This window comes from Fragaria vesca, linkage group LG1, assembly GCF_000184155.1.
Source record: "Fragaria vesca subsp. vesca linkage group LG1, FraVesHawaii_1.0, whole genome shotgun sequence".
Lineage (NCBI taxonomy): Eukaryota > Viridiplantae > Streptophyta > Magnoliopsida > Rosales > Rosaceae > Fragaria > Fragaria vesca.
In genome coordinates, this window is record NC_020491.1 from 21,266,867 (window position 1) to 21,273,901 (window position 7,035).

Consider the following 7,035-nt stretch of genomic DNA (forward strand, 5'->3'; position numbering starts at 1 on the left):
AATTATTTGAGTTTTTAGAGGTGAGTTTCATTTTACATATAATTATGGAGTGTATACCCCTTTTTTTCCTTTCTTATCCCGCTAAAGACTTTCATATTTTTATTGTGTATTTGGTTATGTTGGCCATCTATTATTTGCTGCAGTGTCTACAGACTTCTTCTTATTTCCTCCCTCTTTCTCTCTGTTCTCTTTTTCTGTATCGGTAGGTACCAAGGAGAACTTTGAAAGAACTTTACTCATTAGGTTTTACCATACACTGATTATTTCCCACTTGCAGAAAAGAGACATTCCCGTTCTTATATTTCTGCAGGACTTGCGGATATCATTGAGGAGGTTAGTTGAGTTTTTTTTGCCATTTTTCTCTTGTGTTGTCACAAAAAATTATTGTATGCTTATGTGTATCTATTCTCATCGTTCTAGGTCCTGAGGCAGAAAGTTCACAGAGTATTCAAAAATGTGAAGATCGTCTCCAACAGGATGGTATTTGATGAAAACGGCCGCCTTGTATCTTTTAAAGGTGTTCAATAATCAATACTGATGAATCTTTCTCACACTGATCATAATTTTCACTATTTATTATTGAAACATAATTCTTTGTATCCCAGAAGCTAGTTGGTGAAATAATAATAAGAACGATAATAAGATAAAATAAAATAAAATAATTTGTGTGAGCAATCATAGGATCTTTTGCATGTGCTTTTGACCTTAAAAGTTCTTCTTCTTTTGTATTTTCCTTTATTAGAAAGGCTGACAAAAAGGTAAGCATTCCCTTCCATGCCTGGTCTAAACCCAGGACTTGAAACGCACCCCTCCATTTGTAAGGAGGCTTATATGCTACTAGCTCTGTGGCCATTGGAAAATGGTACAAAATTGCAACCTCTACTTTCCTTTTGTGTTTCATTTCTTTTAAACAATTTTTTTATTTTTTTAAATTTTTTATTTTTATTTTTTCAATATGATAAACATATGCAACCTTATAGTCTTATACTATGAAGTAAAGTTTTTGCTCAGGTGAGTTCTCTTGCCTTTGAATGAACAACCGGGTACTTCATAAATGTTTGGTGCCTATTTGCATTACCGAATTCCGCCTGTTTCTTCATTTGTCTTTTTTCTTTTCTTTATTTTCATGTGGTGCAAAATACTTCTCTATGTTAATTTCATTCATCATAATGAGGCATTGTATTTGCGTATTCTTATTTGGGTTTAATGTAATTTACAGGGAAGACGATACATAGTCTGAATAAAAATGAGCATGCTCTTGATATGGCTGCTCCACTTCATGAGCAGCTAGGTGATTCTGACGGACCAACTTATGAGAATGTGTCAGTCAAGACAAGAAGAAATATTATTCTTTTGGGTGATCATATTGGTGACCTGGGGATGTCTGATGGTTTGAACTATGAGAATAGAATTTCTGTGGGATTTCTGTAAGTAAAACATCTAATCCACACTCAATAACACATAGAATTCGCAACTGTGAAACAACTTCTATTTCTAAATTCAGAATTCACAACTGTCAAAATAACTTCTTTTTTGTGTAGTTTATTATTTATATACCTACATCTGCAAAGAATTACTATAATTCTCGGTAGTTGGTTCCTTGTCCCTCGTAATTGGTGTATAGCTTAAGGAATGCACGGCTGACGCTACTTCATTATTGTATACAACCAGAGTCTATATGTAAAAATGACAAACTTTGTTTTTTTTTGGTCGCTGTCATAACCACTGTTTTCGAGGAGTGCATTACTGCTTCTGCACTTCATCAAAGATGCTTCATTCCAAAACATTTTGTTGTTCTGATTCCATATGTTTATACTGGAACCCAGCTTTCTGTTCTTGGTTTGTTGGTATATTTCCTGTTCAGTGATAAACTATACCATAGTCGTTTATATGTCTATCTTGAAGGGAAAATGCAAAGATTTGCTCTTTATGCTTTCTCATAAACAAGCAAATAGAATAAGTATATAATGAACAATAAAAATTGTCCTAGTTTTAGTAGATCAGAACGTAGATGACGTTTAACTATATACCTGAATTTAACATGGGAGGAAATTAAGCTGGTGATTTATGATAGCACTAGTTAAGATTTAAAAATAGTGAAATTTCCATGAGGTCTAAATGCCACAAATGAGATTTCATTTCAAATTAACTATATGATCTCATCTTTTCACATCATGTTGTGGCACTGAGATTCTATTTGATGTGGTCTGGTGATGAACTTACCTACTACTGAATGACAGGGTCCTGGAAATGGGATCTAAAGTTTAGTGTGGCTGTGAAAAAATCACCACATGCAGCAGGTTTGGACAGATTTATCCTGAATAAACAACAAACGACAATAGAAGGTGAAGGGCATTGTTGTGGTGCTCTCCGAGGATTCTCTAATGATTGGTCATTGCTCATGGAAGAAAGGAGGGCTGCAGCGGCTAGGGCCTAATATCATCTGTCTCCAAGTTAGTTACTCTTTCGGAACAAATATCATTTCTGGTGAAATGTGAGTTGGGATGGGGCTATAGTTCTAATGTCCATGCTTGTGCCTACTAGGTTTGTTATGGTAATTTGGAGCACTGGGCAGGCATTTCTTAAGTAGATCAGATTCCCCACTGGTAATGGTTTTAGGCTGAAGTTGAAGTTTGTGGTTTATGAATGAGAGAGCCAGGCAAGATGGTGAAATTACTGTTGAAGGTATTCTTGAATCTGAAGATTTGCTTATGGGTGGTAATAATCAAAGAACTATGAGTCTGCAACTGAATAGTACTGTCATGATTTGACGGTGTGGTTGAGAGTAGTTAGTGCTGCTAAGAGGAGCATCTGGAAAGTGAAATTACTTGATAAAATGAGTATAAATTTTATCTTTTAGGATCTTCTGTAGAATGCTAATGGCATGACCTTGAAAGTATAACATATTTATAGTTAATACCATCACTTGCATAAAGTTAGTGTCAATGATTACAACATCTGAAATTAGGACTTTGTTTTCTTCCTTTTAGGCTTGTGTAACCATATATTTGACAGTTCTGTAGATTCAATAGTCTTATTCATTCAAAAACGTTGAATTGGTGCCCACCCGTCAAGTGTGATCGCGTGCTTACCCTTCCATTCAGCTTCCTAGCGACTAATTTAAAGTTCTATTTTCATATCCCTTTTTGTTTAGTTCACTTCTTCATACCAATCATCCCTTTGTAAGGAAAGCTATAGAGCCAAGTTAAATGAAGTCATAAGCAGTACCTGCCCGATGGTTACTGGATGATTCTATTTCTATAGAGCATTTATGGTTGTTGACATTCTTGACAGGTTGGCCCCATGTAATATTTTGTTTTTGGGGACCTAGAATCATTTGGTAGAACTGATTTCTTCACGAGAAAAATAAAAGGAAATGTTCAAATAATAAGTAGAAATGATTTCTTCTTTATTAGAGATGGCTTCTAGAATAAGCAGAAGGGAATCTGATTTATCAAACACCACTCTTCCTGTTGTTAATGGGTTAGGATGACCAACTACCACATCTCTGATATTTCCAGTTGTGTGGGATGTTTTCGTTTGTATAGGGTATGCTTAAAATGGGTGTCCATTGAGATCCTCAGAAGGAAAAACTAAAAATAGGTTCATATTGCAACAATTATTGCAGTGATGTTTTACGTCTGTTTTACATCTTTAATGTCTTTTACATTGTTAAGCCAAGTAATGTGAGCTTTCCTCTCTTTTTTACATTGCTCTAGGTTTTTTTTCTTCTTTCTTCTTCTTTGGCTACAATATCATTTTTATTTTCATTCTTTAGCGGTTCACATTTGAATCTGTTAAACATGCCAGACATATAGAAAAGATTGTGGTTCATTGTAGATTGATATAGTTGCTAAACCTTGTAACTGCTGTTTCAGGAATGACAATGTTAAGAATTCCATTGATAGTTACAGCAAAGCCTTTGATGTTGTTTACCTGGTGAGTTTAGTGCTCTGACTATTTGCTTTGATGATTTTGGGTTGTCTACGGAACTACCATGCTCGTATCATATGTGGGTCGTACTGCAACGAGAGTATAAGTTTTATAATTTTGAAAATGAATATAAGATATGACTACGTATAGCAAGATACTACGAGTGACTCAGATGAATAAATGGATTTGGTGCCATAAGCTGGGAATTTTGCTTCATTTCATTGAAGGATTCATCATATGTGGTGAAGTTGACATGATTTCTTGCTTATATGTTCATGATGATACTGTACTCTTTTTTAACTTAATTCATTGATTTCTGCAGAATGATGCACCCATGTGGGGAGTAGTAAAGCTTGTTTCAGAACTATGTCCTGGAGATGATTGATTGCCGCGATCTACTCTTAATACAAGACAAGTCTGCTTCTTTCATAGCAACGTTTTGGTGACTTTTACAATATGCTATCATTTTATTTATAATCTTTTCGAAAGGGTTTGGAACCCTGCGACGCAGACTACGCACCCAACTCACCTTTGACCGCAAGGGATCGATACAAAGGAAACCCTAACCCTCACAAGCTAAAGAGAAAGCGAGAGGGAAGGAACGAAGAGTTACTATCAATTTAATTATGATCGAATTCATTCATTAATTAATTTTACCCACTTATCTCTTAATGTTGTAAGCTCAGCTTTGGAGTTTCGGTCAGTCAAATTTGGTTTTTGAATTATTTGGTAATCGTTTAAGCGCAATCAATCATTATCGTCTGAGCTGGTTGGTGTATCAGGAAAATAGTGCAATCCAATTCGGAACTATCTCTTTTAACATGTAGCTAATTTTGAACTTTTAATGCTTTGCAATACTGTACCTAATTTTCACATGTAGAGTTTTGCTGCCTTGACCATCGCATGTATATCCGTACCAAGTTTGAACATCACACAAGAAGCGGGGAGAAATCTTAGAGGGTGTTATTACTCGTATTCTGAGCAATAAGAGCTCAACGCATATGAAGAAAAACTTTTAAGACATTCCTCTTTCTTTTTCTTTTTTTTTTCAATCTTCTCCTCTAACAAAGAGCTGGCATTTGGGACCAAGCCAAAGGATTTGCACTGCAAACAAAAATCAAAACACATCTCTTTTTTTCTATGACCTTTTATTAGAGCTGGAAATCGGCCATTCGGGAAATGCAGATATATCGTTGCTATCAGAAGTTCGAAGTCCTGTTTATCGTCCTACCAATAAACTGCAGGAAGTGATTTATTTGAAGATGGAAAAGTGTTTTTCGTGCTGCTAAATGCTATCGAAACTACCAAAATGGTCATTCATGTCCAATAAGAGATGAAGTTGAAACCCGGAAACTGGTATGATAGCTAGCTGTATGCACAGTGGCATGTGGAGATAGATCAGCAAAAAGAAAAAACTAAAAAAGTATTGGGATTTCGTGGAAGCTACGAAACAGAATGAAGAATCCGAGAAGGGTTTCAGCTACGAAACAGAGAACGAATTGACCCACCAAGAGAGTAGTTCACTTTCCTTTTGAGGGACCAAAAAAGCAATTGATCCCTTAAAAATAAAGTTAGCATTTTCTTATTTGAAGTCATGAAGATACTAGAATCCTATCAGCATTGCCTGAGAACAAAATGCTTCATGGAGCATTCAATATGGGAAGCATTTACTTAAGACAACGACAATAGTAACAGTATCAACACAATGAACTTTCCGAACTCACCAAACTAGATGAGAGGAGCATTGGGATGAGAAGACGCAAAATGACTTTCCAAATATGTTTCCTTTCAGACTTTTCATGGACCTGGCATAGGATGCAGTATACAATATGGGAAGACAAGGGGTGATGATACAGAAACTTGCAATATTGGCTATGCATAATCCCTTCGATCATAAAATCATGTTCCAATTACTTCAGCAGATACATATTATAGCCAAATAAGTAAGACAGGGGGAAACTTATGATGCCAGTTATAAGGGTAGACAAAGGACAAGCAATCAAAATTTTGTTAAAATTTTGACCATTTTGCAAGTAACGTATTTGTTGAGTTCAAGATAGTTCTTCAAGAACATACTAACATCCAATCAACATTGTGCCTACGAACACATACAATGTTTCAAGGAGGAGGGTTTAACATGGGTATTATTTAGTTTTAAGCCATAGTGACAGTAGCAACAACCTGAAATTTCAGAAGACAAAAGCCAGATAAGTAGATAGTTGGCATCATACGAAGATAGAACCGACCTTTGCCGGGGTTTTGGTTATGACATGTGAGAGTAAATCATTATCCACTCAGTACTCAATAGGCAGACTCCAGGAGACCAAACAAATAATAGGTCTTTCACATATGACTCTTCTAGCTTGAGTGTTACTAAACAATAAAGTAAGGCTGCTAGTCTTACAAGTACTAATGCAATAGAATATCCCCTACTAAAACCAGCACAGTAGCTCAGTAGGTACCAATCAAATTAGTGTTAACAACTTTGAACTCCCTTAGTTCAGTAGAGTTCAGTAAGTAGGATTACAAGGCAACAATCTCAACAGTATCCCCAAAACTTGCATCAATCAATCTCAACATGGAGAGGCAGCAACTCCAACATACTACACCAAGCTAAATTTTTGAAGAAATTTGGAAATTTTTGCTGCCATTTTCACTACTTCAAACCAATTTTTGAAATTATGTTATTTAACTGAATTGCTCAATATCTTCAGAGGTTGAGATATCTGATGATGAAGAAGATGAAACATACTACCATTAAAATGATAGTTTCTAGTGTCTGATGATTCTGATCCTATTAGCAATTCTATTAGCAAACATACTACCATTCTATGATTCTGATCCTACTAGCAAACCTCTAGCATCAGACACTTGCAGCATCAGAGAAGCCATGTTTTTGAAGAAAATTTTTAGCTCTAGAGAAAGGAACTCTAGGTTCAGATACAATTAAAACATCAAACTCATATAGAGGAACAAAATGAGAAATAGCAGTTCTAAACTTCTTCCCCCAGAACCACATCACATTCCAGCATAACACTAAACATTTGAAGTTGTAGACAAGGTAGGGACTGATCCCATTCATTTTCAGAACATGGGAAGGCA

At 35.7% G+C, this 7,035-nt stretch overlaps 1 pseudogene; it reads left to right on the forward strand.

Moving 5' to 3' along the window:
• Positions 1-5: 5 nt before the first annotated feature.
• On the forward strand, positions 6-4,318 carry LOC101302309 (annotated as a pseudogene; the record flags this gene model as incomplete).
• Between the last annotated feature and the right edge of the window lie 2,717 nt (positions 4,319-7,035).